Below are 13,910 nucleotides of genomic sequence, written 5' to 3' on the forward strand. Positions count from 1 at the left end.
TAGCATTTTACCTAAAATATTGTCGACATTATCATTATCGCCGTGGAAGTTCATTCCATACCTGCCAGCAGTGCAGCTGCAGAGTGTTCATTTCATTGGCCTATGATGCCTGGGGCCGAAATTACGGCAAACGTGAACGTTTAAAATCATTCGAAATCTCTTTATTGTGAATTATGTTACTTTTTGAAATTTTAGAACGCAAATGGCAAATACTTACAAAATTTATAAATAAAACCCGTAAGGAAGAGCTAAAGTCGGGCGGAGCGGACAGTACAATACCCTACACCTACCCTATAAGTACAATGTGGAAGCTTTATCCAACTCTGAAACAATTTTAATGGACCTCGGCTGATGTTTTCAGATGAGTTATTAAACAATCCTTTTTACATTTGGAGAAAATATGTTCAATGTATAATAACTACGGTTGACAAATGACATATGTATGAGAGCTACATCTAAATCTGAATGGATTTCGAGCAAACCCGGATATTGCGGTAGTCGACGAGGAAAGCGTTGTACAAAGTTTTGCAAAATTGGTCAATAAATGCGCTTGCAGTGGCTCTAGTAGTGAAAATCGGGCGATTTACATATATGGCAGTTATATCTAAATCTGAACCGATTTCTATGAAATTCACCAGTAGTGTCGAAAATCATAGGGAAATCCTCACTGCAAAATTTCTCGAGAATCGGGTAAGAAATTACAATTTTATTGCAATATCGGACGAACAGCTATATCTAGCTATATCTAAATCTGAACCGATATTTTCCAATTTCAATAGGCTTCGGCTCTAGGCCGAAAAACATCCCTGCACCAAATTTGATGACGAACCGATGAAAACTGCGACCTGTAGTTTGTACACAAACGAACATGGACAGACAGTCAGACGAACATAGCAAAATCGCATCAGAAAGTGATCCTGAGTCGATCGGTATATTTATCAATGGGTCTATCTCTTTTCCTTCTGGGTGTTACAAACAAATTTACTAGGTTTTAATACCCTGTACCACAGTAGTGGTGTAGGGTATAAAATAATTAAAAAAACCAACGTGAGTTTGCTATTGCTGTAACTTCCTTAGTTTTGCAAACTTCACAGGTTTTTCAGACACCGTTGAATTCGTAAGGAAAATCTCCTTCCGTAGTGGCGCTAGATGAAAGAATAATGTAAAGTTTTTTTTTTATAAAAACATCGGCAAAAACCAAATATTTTTTTGGCGTAAAAATTCAACGTAATTTTCAAGCTCAAAAACGCTGTAACTCTTTCATTTTTTCGAACTTCGATCATTTTCCAGCATTTCGCAGTTTGAAATTCGAAAAAGATTCGTACAATTAATAAAATTACGCAAAATTTTAAATTTTATTTTTTTGCATTTTTTTAGCAAAGGCCCTTATGAAAATTTTAAATTTTTGATGGGAAAAAATTTTTTGAGCTGAGTATACAGTATTGAAGATTATGGCAAGAAAATCGGACAAGTGCAACTCCTAGGTTTTTCTTTCAAAAAACAAGCCCAAAATCGCATAATTAATATTGGAAAAATGGTACACAAATCGAGGTGCGTTTGAAATTGCTGTAACATCTGCAGTTCTGCGAATTTTTTAAATTCTGAGGACACTATTGGATTCGTGAAGAAAATCCCTTTCCGTAATGGTGCTGGACGAAGCGATAATCTTTCCTATTTCCTTGAAAACTTTAGAGTATTGCTTCAAAATCGCATAATTAATATCCAAGAAATTCAAAAGAAAAACCATCGTGACTTTGCAATTGCTGTAACTTTCTTAGTTTAGCAAATTTCACAATGCTTCAGACACCGCTGGATGTGTGAGGAAAATCTCTTTCCGTAGTGGTGCTAGATGAAGGAGTAATGTAAAGTTTTCTATGAAAAACATCACAAAAACCAAATATTTTTTGGCGTAAAAATTCAAGGTCATTTTCAAGGTCAAAAACGCTGTAACTCCTTCATTTTTTCGAACTTCGATTATTTTTGAGCATTCCGCAGTTCGAAATTCGAAAACTATTCGTACAATAAACAAAATGACGTAAAATTTCACATTTTATTTTTTTGCATTTTTTTTATGAAAATTTTAAATTTTTGATGGGAAAAAATTTTTCGAGCTGAGTATACAGTGTAGAAGATTATGGCAAGAAAATCGGATTAGTACAACTCCCACCTTTTTCCTTCAAAAAATAAGCTCAAAATCGCATAATTAATATTGGAAAAATGGTACACAAATCGAGGTGCGTTTGAAATTGCTGTAACATCTGCAGTTTTGCGAATTTTTTAAATTCTGAGGACACTATTGGATTCGTGAAGAAAATCCCTTTCCGTAATGGTGCTGGACGAAGCGATAATCTTTCCTATTTCCTTGAAAACTTTAGAGTATTGCTTCAAAATCGCATATTTAATATCCAAGAAATTCAATAAAACCATTTTGACTTTGCAATTGCTGTAACTTTCTTAGTTTTGCAAATTTCACAATTCTTCAGACACCGTTGGATGCGTGAGGAAAATCTCTTTCCGTAGTGGTGCTAGATGAAGGAGTAATGTAAAGTTTTCTATGAAAAACATTGCAAAAACCAAATATTTTTTGGCGTAAAAATTCAAGGTCATTTTCAAGGTCAAAAACGCTGCAACTCCTTCATTTTTTCGAACTTCGATCATTTTCCAGCATTTCGCAGTTCGAAATTCGAAAACGATTCGTACAATAAACAAAATGATGTAAAATTTCACATTTTATTTTTTTGCATTTTTTTTTTAGCAAAGAAGAACATTTTCAATTTTTGATGCGAAAAAAATTTTTCGAGTTGAGTATTGAAGATTATGACAAGAAAATCGAATAAGTGCAACTCCTATGTTTTTTCTTTAAAAAACAAGCTCAAAATCCCGTACCCGTTCCCGTTGGAACGAGGAAACGTTGTACAAAGTTTTGAGAAGATTGGTCAATAAATGAGCTTACTGTGACACCAGAAGTTAAAATCGGGCGATATATAAATATGGCAGTTATATCTAAATCTGAACCGATTTCCATGAAATTCACAATTAACGGCGAGAGTTAAGAGAAAATACTTACTGCCAAATCGGTTAACAAATGACCATTTTATTGCAATATTACAGCAAATCGGATGAATATATATATGGGAGCTATATCCAAATCTGAACTGATTTTTTCCAATTTCAATAGGCTTCGTCTCTAGAATTTAAGACGATCGGTTGAAAACTGCGACCTGTACTTTGTACACAAATTAACATGGATAGACGGACATAGCTAAATCGAATCAGAAAGTGATTCTGAGTCTATCGTTATACTTATCAATGGGCTTATCTCTCTTCCTTCTGGATGTTACAAACAAATTCACTATGTTATAATACCCTGTAGCACAGTAGTGCTGTAGGGTATAATTACCAAAACACGTTCGGGCATTGCAGTCAAATAATTTTTTTTTAAGATTTGTGCTCGTAATTTTTTAAATTATTAATTTCAATTTTATTTTTCCATTCACAATAGAGGTATCTCTGAAGGTGCCCTCGCACGAGTGAAATCGCTGGTAATTTCTCTATTGTGAATTATGTATTTCTTTATTGAAAGAGAACTCTTGAAATTTAAGAACGCAAATATTTAAATCGATCACAAATTATAAAAAAAATTACATTAAAATTTGTATAAAAGTAGCATAACATTCATTAAATGCGAACTTTTATTCGATACGAAAGCGCAATCGCTCACGTATGCGACAATTCAGCCCCTGGTCTTTTTTATGTATATAGTACTAAAATAAAACATAGCTACTGATAACATGTTCGGATCCCACCCTGGCGCAGAGGTTAGCATATTCGCCTGTGACGCCGAACGCCTGGGTTTAAATCCCGTCGTGAACATCAGAAAATTTTTTAGCGGCGGTTATCCTCTTACTAATGCTGGCTACATTTGTAAGGTATGCTGACCTGTGTTGCTGTTATTGGTAGGTTCCTACCAAAATTGGTAGGTTTTTATTCTCTTGGTAGGTTGGTAGGCTGGCCTCAATTTTTGGTAGGGTTTTCCAACACATAAATACCAAGTTATTAACTGAAAAAATTGAAGACTATATGTTGAAGTAGGTTTATAGGGTCTTTCTTGACAGACCAAATAATTGAAATATTGTGGCTTTTCAAACAAATTTTTTGTTGAATTAGTAGATAACACAGGTTTGAATCCCACGGCCGGTCCAAAAAAATTTTATTTTTTTAAATTTTAAAAGTGGTTTTTATATTATGTTAAAATCGAATTTTATTAAGACATTTATTACTGTGCAATAATGCTTATTGAGTTATTTTAACATGAATAAAGTGATGTCGGCAGGCTAGAGGATGCGTGCATGATTACCGAACATGAAATCATGAGTTCAAATCACGCGGCGGCAAAATAAACAAAATTGGATTTTTGGGGTATTACTCGTAGAAGAGAGAGGGAGTGGCAGAGAAAAAACTTGAGAGCAAACCAGTAAACGAACAAGACAAGCAGAGCGAAAGAAAATAGAAACACCACCACACCGAAGCTGTGCAGCAAAGCGCATGTGGTGATGGGTTAAATGTTTTTTGTCTTGCTTTCGGACATATTGTTGTAATATGTTGGCTTGAAAAGAGTGCCTTATAACAACAAAGTTGTACTTTTGGTCGTTAAAATTCAAAATAAATTGTTGCAAGAAAATTAACAAATTTCGTCGTCGTTTTTTCGACAAAAGTTGTTGTTTTTCAAAATTATTTTTATCTGTGTGTATTCGTTAAAAGTGCAGTATAAAATTATGGATTTTGAGGGGCCAAATACTGATACATGGCGTCTTACTGCTTTAAGAAAGCTTTTAGAAAAAAGGGCGTAAGTTCTGATATTGACAGAAACTGGTACGAGTGCTTAGGGATCTCTTCCAAATTTTGTAAATTCTGGTTAAGAAATACAGTTTTTGTGCGTTGAAATTTTTACCTGTTTAATGCCTTCAATCGGAAAATAGAGCTACATGGCAGCTGCATACAAATATATTCAGATCTGGTACACACTCAGATCTTGAGGGGTGTATGCAACTTACGGTAAAGGCAAAAATGGGTAGTAAAAGCGTATTTCTGGGTTTATCCAAACTAGGCACAGTTGTTCATTGAAAATATCCGACATCTATGAAATCAAGATTTCTTATCGGCAGATCGGTATCAATGGTGCTATATCAAGATATAGGCCATCTTTGAACTTAAGCCAATAGAGTGATTTCAACAAACGAATTTGTATGCTTGGAAATTTATAATTTGATATGTTGTAAATGGAATAGATAAATAGCCCACGTTTCGGTGGTGTGTATAGAAACATATACCACATTTTTGGCTTGTAGAACATTTGGTCGGATTTGGTAGGATTTTTTTAAATTTTATTAGGAAATAATTTCTTATATTAAGTGGCAACACTGATTCTGACATGTTAAAACTTCTTTACTAATTGTTGGTATTCTGCCTTCGGAATTGTCGCGAATATTTATTGTTGTTCTGCAAGCGGAATTTGACAGCAGTTAAATGTTTTTGTTTCCATACCAAAACACGTTTTTTTTATGTGCACTTATTGTTTTCTCTATTTAATTTAGATTTTCGCAAATAAATAAGGAAGAACGAACCATTGATTTTTATACCCTCCACCATAAGATGGGGGGTATACTAATTTCGTCATTCTGTTTGTAACTACTCGAAATATTCGTTCGAGATCCCATAAAGTATATACAATATATTCTTGATCGTCGCGACATTTTATGTCGATCTAGCCATGTCCGTCTGTCTGTCCGTCCGTCCGTCTGTCTGTCAAAAGCACGCTAACTTCCGAAGGAGTAAAGCTAGCCGCTTGAAATCTTGCACAAATACTTCTTATTAGTGTAGGTCGATTGGTTTTGTAAATGGGCCATATCGGTCCATGTTTTGATATGCCTGCCATATAAAACGATCTTGGGTCTTGACTTCTTGAGCCTCTAGAGTGCGCAATTCTTATCCGATTGGAATGAAATTTTGCACGACGTATATTGTAATGATATCCAACAACTATGCCAAGTATGATTCAAATCGGTCCATAACCTGATATAGCGGCCATATAAACCGATCTTGGGTCTTGATTTCTTGAGCCTTTAGAGGGCGCAATTCTTATCTGATTGGGATGAAATTTTGTACGAAGTATTTTGTTATGATATCCAACAAGTGTGCCTAGTATGGTTGAAATCGGTTTATAACCTGATATAGCTGTCATATAAACCGATCTTGGGTCTTGACTTCTTGAGCCTCTAGAGGGCGCAATTCTTATCCGATTTGAATGCATTTTTGCACGAAGTGTTTTGTTATGATATCCAACAACTGTACCAAGTGTGGTTCAAATCGGTTCATAACCTCATATACCTGTCATATAAACAGATCTGGGGACTTGACTTCTTGAGCTTCTAGAGGGCGCAATTCTTATCCGATTTGAATGCATTTTTGCACGAAGTGTTTCGTTATGATATCCAACAACTATTCCAAGTGTGGTTCAAATCGGTTCATAACCTGATATAGCTGTCATATAAACAGATCTGGGGACTTGACTTCTTGAGCTTTTAGAGGGCGCAATTCCTGTCCGATTTGGCTGAAATTTTTCATGAAGTATTTTATTCTTACTTTCAACCATTGTGTCAAATAAGGTTCAAATCGGTTCATAACCTGATATAGCTGCCATATAAACCGATCTGGGATCTTGATCCGATTTGGCTGAAATTTTTCATGAAGTATTTTATTCTTACTTTCAACCATTGTGTCAAATAAGGTTCAAATCGGTTCATAACCTGATATAGCTGCCATATAAACCGATCTGGGATCTTGACTTCTTGAGCCTCTAGAGGTCGCAATTATTTTCCGATTTGCCTGAAATTTTGTACTAAGGATCCTCTCATGACCATCAACATACGTGTTTATTATGATCTGAATCGGTCTATAGCCCGATACAGCTCCCATATAAATCGATCTCTCTATTTTACTTCTTGAGCCCCAAAGGGCGTAATTTTTATTCGAATTGGCTGACATTTTACACAGGTCTCCAACATATAATTCAATTGTGGTCCAAACCGGACCATATCTTGATGTCGCCCTAATAGCAGAGCAAATCTTTTCTTACATCCTGTTTTGCCTAAGAAGAAATGCCGGGAAAAGAACTCGACAAATGCGATCCATGGTGGAGGGTATGTAAAATTCGGCCCGGCCGAACTTAGCACGCTTTTACTTGTTTTTTTTCTATTTTCCTCACAATAAGCAGAGTATTACTTTTCCGCGTATTTTTAGCCAACACTTCGCCGACTTTTTTTTACACGGAGTTTGACAGCATTCCGCTTGAAAAGCTGAACAGAATACTCAGCTTAAGTTGTATCGCTATGCGACACGCCGTTCGGACTCCGCATAAAAAAGGAGGCCCCTTGTCATGAGTTTTAACATTAATCGGACTGCACTCAATGATATGAGAGAAGTATCACCTGTTCCTAAATGCAATTTTCCTGGAAGATTTAGTAGTAATTGTATTGATAACTTTTTCAGAACTTTGTTGTACTCGATATATGTAATTTTCATAACATTTTCACTATTAGTGCTGTAGGGTATGAAACGTTTGTTTGGTCTAAAGAAAAATATCAGCATTAAAAACTTAACTTTTTGATGTTGTCAGTTGTCTCAATTCTTTTTAAACAGTTATGTCTAATTTATGCAACCGGTTTTGGTTTACAATTCTAAAACTAACTTTTTTTTCCTTACTAACCATTTGCAATTCGTTAGCTTAAAATAAGTCAGACAACATAAGCAGCCGGTGAGGAAATCTTTTTGCAATTAGCCTTACAAAACTGTATGTGTCTTTTTTATGTTTCTATGCAAGCGCGCAAGCAGTTCGATTGTATCTTGTCTGCAAGCAGGTTTCAGCTGACCTTGAGTGCAAATTCACCGAATGCTACACTCTGCTTGCCGCAAATGAAATGTGCTTGAATTCAAAAATTACTATTATTTTAAAACTTGACATTTTAATAGAGAAACTCTCAACAATGGTATTTATGCAATTTAATAAAAGGAGGTAAAAATGAAGTAAATTCTACAAAACAAACAAAATTACAAATATTTTTGTGATTTTTCAAAGTGTTTTGACTGTCTGTCAACGAGTTTTGGTTGTGTGTGTATTATAGTCAAGAACCATACATACACAAAATCAGAGTTGCACTGATTTTGACAGATGGTGCACTCAATGTTTTGCTGTTGGGCAACTGACACTACCTGTAAATGAATATATCTTGAATTTACTCCAACTGCTTTAAAAAAATTCCTTGTTCCGATCACATTACTACCCAATATGAAAACATTGCCTGTTCTATCAAGAGTTTAAAAATCCATACTAGGTTATTGCATTATTACTACAAATCGGACGAACATGTATATGGGAGCCATATCTAAATCGGAACCGATTTTTTTCCAATTTCAATAGACTTCGTCGAAAAACATGCCGATACCAAATTTGAAGACGAACGGACGAAAACTGCGACCTGTTTGTAGTTTGTACACAAATTAACGTGGACAGACAGACGAACATAGCTAAATCGCATCAGAAAGTGATCCTGAGTCGATCGGTATACATATCAATGGGTCTATCTCTTTTCCTTCTGAGTGTTACAAACAAATGCACTACGTTATAATACCCTGAAGTGGTGTAGAGTATAAAAAATTCAAAAAAAAAGCATCATGAGTTAGCTGTAACTTCCATAGTTTTGCAAACTTCACAGTTTTTTCAAGGTCAAAAAAGCTGTAACTCCTTCATTTTTTCGAATTTCGATAATTTTCCAGCATTCCGCAGTTCGAAATTCGAAAACGATTCGTACAATAAACAAAATTACATAAAATTTCACATTTTATTTTTTTTGCATTTTTTTAGCAAAGGCTAACCCCTTAAGAAAATTTTTAATTTTTGATGCGAAAAAATTTTTCGAGTTGATTATACAGTATTGAAGATTATGGCAAGAAAATCGGACTAGTGCAACTCCTAGGTTTTTCTTTCAAAAAACAAGCCCAAAATCGCATAATTAATATTGGAAAATAAGTAAAAAAATCGAGAAGAGCTTAAAATTGCTGTAACATCTGCAGTTTTGGGAATCTCAAAATTCTGAGGACATCATTGGATTCGTGAAGAAAACACCTTTCCGGAGTGGTGCTGGATGAAGCAAAACTCTTTCCTATTTCCTTGAAAACTTCAGAGCATTGCTTCAAAATCGCATATTTATATCTAAAAAATTCAAAAAAAAAACCAACGTCATATTGCTATTGCTGTAACTTCCTTGGTTTTGGAAACATTACAATTTCTCAGACACCGATGAATTCGTGAGGAAAATCTCTTTCCGTAGTGGTGCTAGATGAAGGAAAAATGTAAAGTTTTCTATGAAAAACATCGCAAAAACGAAATCTTTTTGGCGCAAAAATTCAAGGTAATTTTCAAGGTCAAAAACGCTGTAACTCCTTAATTTTATGGAATTTCGATAATTTTCCAGCATTCCGCAGTTCGAAATTCGGAAACGATTCGTACAATAAACAAAATTACATAAAATTTCACATTTTATTTTTTTTTTTGCATTTTTTTAGCAAAGGCTAACCCCTTAAAAAATTTTCAATTTTTGATGCGAAAAAATTTTTCGAGTTGAGTATACAGTATTGAAGATTATGGCAAGAAAATCGGACTAGTGCAACTCGTAGGTTTTTCTTTAAAAAAAACAAGCCCAAAATCGCATATTTAATATTGGAAAATAAGTAAAAAAATCGAGGTGAGATTGAAATTCTGAGGACATTTTTGGATTCGAGAAGAAAACCCCTTTCCGTAGTAGTGCTGGATGAAGCAAAACTCTTTCCTATTTCCTTGAAAACTTCAGAGCATTGCTTCAAAATCGCATATTTATATATAAAAAGTTCAAAAAAAAACCAACGTCATATTGCTATTGCTGTAACTTCCTTGGTTTTGGAAACATTACAATTTCACCGATGGATTCGTGAGGAAAATCTCTTTCCGTAGTGGTGCTAGATGAAGGAATAATGTAAAGTTTTCTATGAAAAACATCGCAAAAACCAAATTTTTATTGGCGTAAAAATTCAATGTAAATTTTCAAGGTCAAAAACGCTGTAACTGCTTCATTTTTTGGAATTTCGATAATTTTCCAGCATTCCGCAGTTCGTAATTCGAAAACGATTCGTACAATAAACAAAATTACATAAAATTTCACATTTTATTTTTTTTGCATTTTTTTAGCAAAGGCTAACCCCTTAAGAAAATTTTCAATTTTTGATGCGAAAAAATTTTTCGAGTCGAGTATACAGTATTGAAGATTATGCCAAAAAAATCGGATTAGTCCAACTCCTATGTTTTTTTCTTCAAAAACAAGCTCAAAATCGCATAATTAATATTGGAAAAATGGTACAAAAATCGAGGTGAGCTTGAAATTTCTGTAACATCATTAGTTTTGCGAATTTCAAAATTCAGAGGACACCGTTGTATTCGTGAAGAAAATCCCTTTCCGTAATGGTGCTGGAGGAAGCAATACTCTTTCCTAATTCCTTGAAAACTCTAGAGCATTGATTCAAAATCGCGTAATTAATATCCAATAAATTCAAAAAAAAAAACCATCGTGACTTTGTAATTGCTGTAACTTCCTTAGTTTTGCAAGATTCACAATTTTTCAGACACCGTTGGATTCTTGAGGAAAATCTCTTTCTGTAGTGGTGCTAGATAAAGGAATAATGTAAAGTTTTCTATGAAAAACATCCCAAAAACCAAATTTTTATTGGCGTAAAAATTCAAGGTCAAAAACGGTGCAACTTCTTAATATTTTCGAATTTCGATCATTTTCCAGCAGCTCGCAGTTCGAAATTCGTAAAAATTTCGTACAATAAACAAAATGACGCTAAATTTCACACTTTATTTCTTTCTGCATTTCTTTAGCAAGTCTAACCCCTTAAAAAAATTTTTCAAATTTTTGATGCGAAAAAAATTTTCGAGTTGAGTATACAGTATTGAAGATTATGGCAAAAAAATCAGATTAGTGCAACTCCTAGATTTTTCTTTCAAAAAAACAAGCTCAAAATCGCATAATTAATATTGGAACGAGGAAAGTGTTGTGCGAAATTTTGCCAAGGTGGGTCTATAAATGCGCTTGCTGTGACTTAAAATCGGGCGATATATATATGTGGCAGCTGTATCTAAATCCGAACCGATTTCCATGAAATTCACCAGTAATGTCGAGAGTCAAGAGAAAATCCTTCCTGGCAAATTTCGAGATAATCGGTTAACAAATGACCATTTTATTGCAATATTACTCCAAATCGGACGAACATCTATATGGGAGCTATATCCAAATCTTAACCGAATTTTTCCAATTTCAATAGGCTTCGTCTCTAGGCTGAAAAATATGCTTGTATCAAATTTTAAGACGATCGGATGAAAGCTGCGACCTGTACTTTGTACACATTAACTTGGACAGACGGACATCGAATCAGAAAGTGATTCTGAGTCGATCGGTATACTTATCAATGGCTATATCTCTCTTCCTTCTGCTTGTTACAAACAAATGCACTAAGTTATAATACCCTGTAGCACTGTAGTGGTGTAGGGTATAACAATTATTAGAACACGGATGATCTGTCTCAGTTTTCCTAAACTAAAAAGCGTGCACAAATATCGACCATTATACATAAATTATTTGTTTACAGCCACATTATTCACTTTTATCTTTTTTTTCTTTTTGCACAAAGTGGTTTTTGATTTCCAAATTTTTGGGACTAGTTTGGTTGGCTTTAATGGTTTCGACCACTCCAGCAGCAGACAAACACGATTTATTGTAGTTAGGGCGAGTAAAGGTTTGGCATTTTTAATTTGTTGATAGGCGAAACTAATCGAACCTGGTGGATATTTTGTTTGTAAACAAATTTCTAATTTTATGAATGATATAAATAACTTTTTTTTGCAATATATTTCTTTTTTAATTTTAACATCTCTTCAATAATTTCCACTTAATTAATTTGTCATTTTACCAACGTATGGTTTTATAATTAATTTTTTTTTTTTATATCACCCCCAGTGCCTAATTTATTTATTTTTTTGGTTTCTTATGTTGCCAAACGCGTTTCAATGCTGGAACATCTTCGCGCCGCGATTGTTAAGTTTCGACTAACTTTTGAAATTTTGTTTTTGGCTTAAAGCTTTGCTTTTTTACGTTTTACTCAATGGGATTGAGCGGCGACAATGGTTGCTAAAGACAAAAAACAACCAACAGCCAATAACAACAATTTTGTTTTCTCGCAGTGTTTTTGTATAATCCAAAAACACAACAAATCGATTCAACGACTGCTGCCGCTACTGCTGTTATTCTTTGTTGTTGTCTTTATTTTGAAAAATCGTTTAAATGTCGTTGGTGCGGCGATTTCGTTATTGTTCTTTTAGTTGTCATGTGTAGTTGTAGCTGTTATTATTGTTGCAATATATGCTTGTAATTTTTTTTTAGCCGGGATTTAAGCCATTGTTTTGGTTTGTTTTTCCTTCATTCTTTTGTGTGCTCTATTAATTACGCTCTCAAAAAGAGTTCCGTCAATGATTGATGGCACTCATAGAGTGGTAGAGAGTTTTGCATATATCATATTGCGAGCTCTTTGATTTGTCAATAAAGAGAGCTTTGTTTTTTAAAGGTTACCATTTCACGCATTTCAAAGGGAGGGAAAGAAAATCTTCGAGCCATTCAAAGTAAAGGGTGATTTTTTTGAGGTTAGGATTTTCATGCATTAGTATTTGACAGATCACGTGGGATTTCAGACATGGTGTCAAAGAGAAAGATGCTCAGTATGCTTTGACATTTCATCATGAATAGACTTACTAACGAGCAACGCTTGCAAATCATTGAATTTTATTACCAAAATCAGTGTTCGGTTTGAAATGTGTTCAAATTTTGACAAATTTTGTTCAGCGATGAGGCTCATTTCTGGTTGAATGGCTACGTAAATAAGCAAAATTGCCGCATTTGGAGTGAAGAGCAACCAGAAGCCGTTCAAGAACTGCCCATGCATCCCGAAAAAATGCACTGTTTGGTGTGGTTTGTACGCTGGTGGAATCATTGGACCGTATTTTTTCAAAGATGCTGTTGGACGCAACGTTACGGTGAATGAACACATTTCGAACCGAACACTGATTTTGGTAATAAAATTCAATGATTTGCAAGCGTTGCTCGTTAGTAAGTCTATTCATGATGAAATGTCAAAGCATACTGAGCATCTTTCTCTTTGACACCATGTCTGAAATCCCACGTGATCTGTCAAATACTAATGCATGAAAATCCTAACCTCAAAAACATCACCCTTTAGTTTTACTTGAAAATGAACACCCATTTAATACCCTAAGAAAAAGAGAAAAGAAAAGAGTTACGTTCCGGGTGGCACAAATAGTGATTTCGCATAAATTCTCTTGGGGCATTGCGATCTAAAGCGAGAATTACCGCAATAACTCGATCACGCATGCGGAAAGTCGGTCCCTGAATTGTTTTTACTAATATGACGATCGAGTACCGGTTTGAGTCTTATTAGTTTTGCAAGGATATGAAACTCAGTTGTGGATTGCAAAACTTTTGAATGTATGGGATCGTCGAAGCCTACTTTTTCATTGTCAAATTGGTGGATGGTTCAATTTTCTTGAATCTTTTGGCGGATCTATAATATAAAAATTTAATTGTTGCGCTTTGTTTGTTAGTTTGTTTATCTGTTCCATATAGAATCCGATTTTCATGAAATTTTCACAGATGGTGGAGCTTGACCCATCGGCGAAAATAGGATACTTAATTTTTTGATATCCGAAAGGGGGGAGGGACCCTCCCCCTTACCCCAATATTCAAAAACGCCAG

General features: G+C 34.7%; 1 protein-coding gene across 8 annotated transcripts in view; it reads right to left on the minus strand.

The window, feature by feature from the left end:
* The window catches only part of LOC106088298 (facilitated trehalose transporter Tret1), a 55,916-nt gene that overhangs the window by 23,726 nt on the left and 18,280 nt on the right, over positions 1-13,910 (minus strand). Inside the window, exon 1 of one of the 8 annotated variants that reach the window (XM_013253741.2) lies at positions 12,099-12,191. The exons of 1 other annotated variant lie outside the window; for it this stretch is intronic. The gene's annotated coding sequence lies outside the window, so the exon portion shown is untranslated. Of the gene's footprint in view, positions 1-11,613; positions 11,636-11,734; positions 12,192-13,910 lie in introns of those variants that run through there. 6 more of the 8 variants (XM_059361932.1, XM_013253740.2, XM_059361930.1 and 3 more) reach the window with 6 other exon arrangements.

Source organism: Stomoxys calcitrans, chromosome 2 (genome assembly GCF_963082655.1).
Source record: "Stomoxys calcitrans chromosome 2, idStoCalc2.1, whole genome shotgun sequence".
Taxonomy (NCBI): Eukaryota; Metazoa; Arthropoda; class Insecta; order Diptera; family Muscidae; genus Stomoxys; species Stomoxys calcitrans.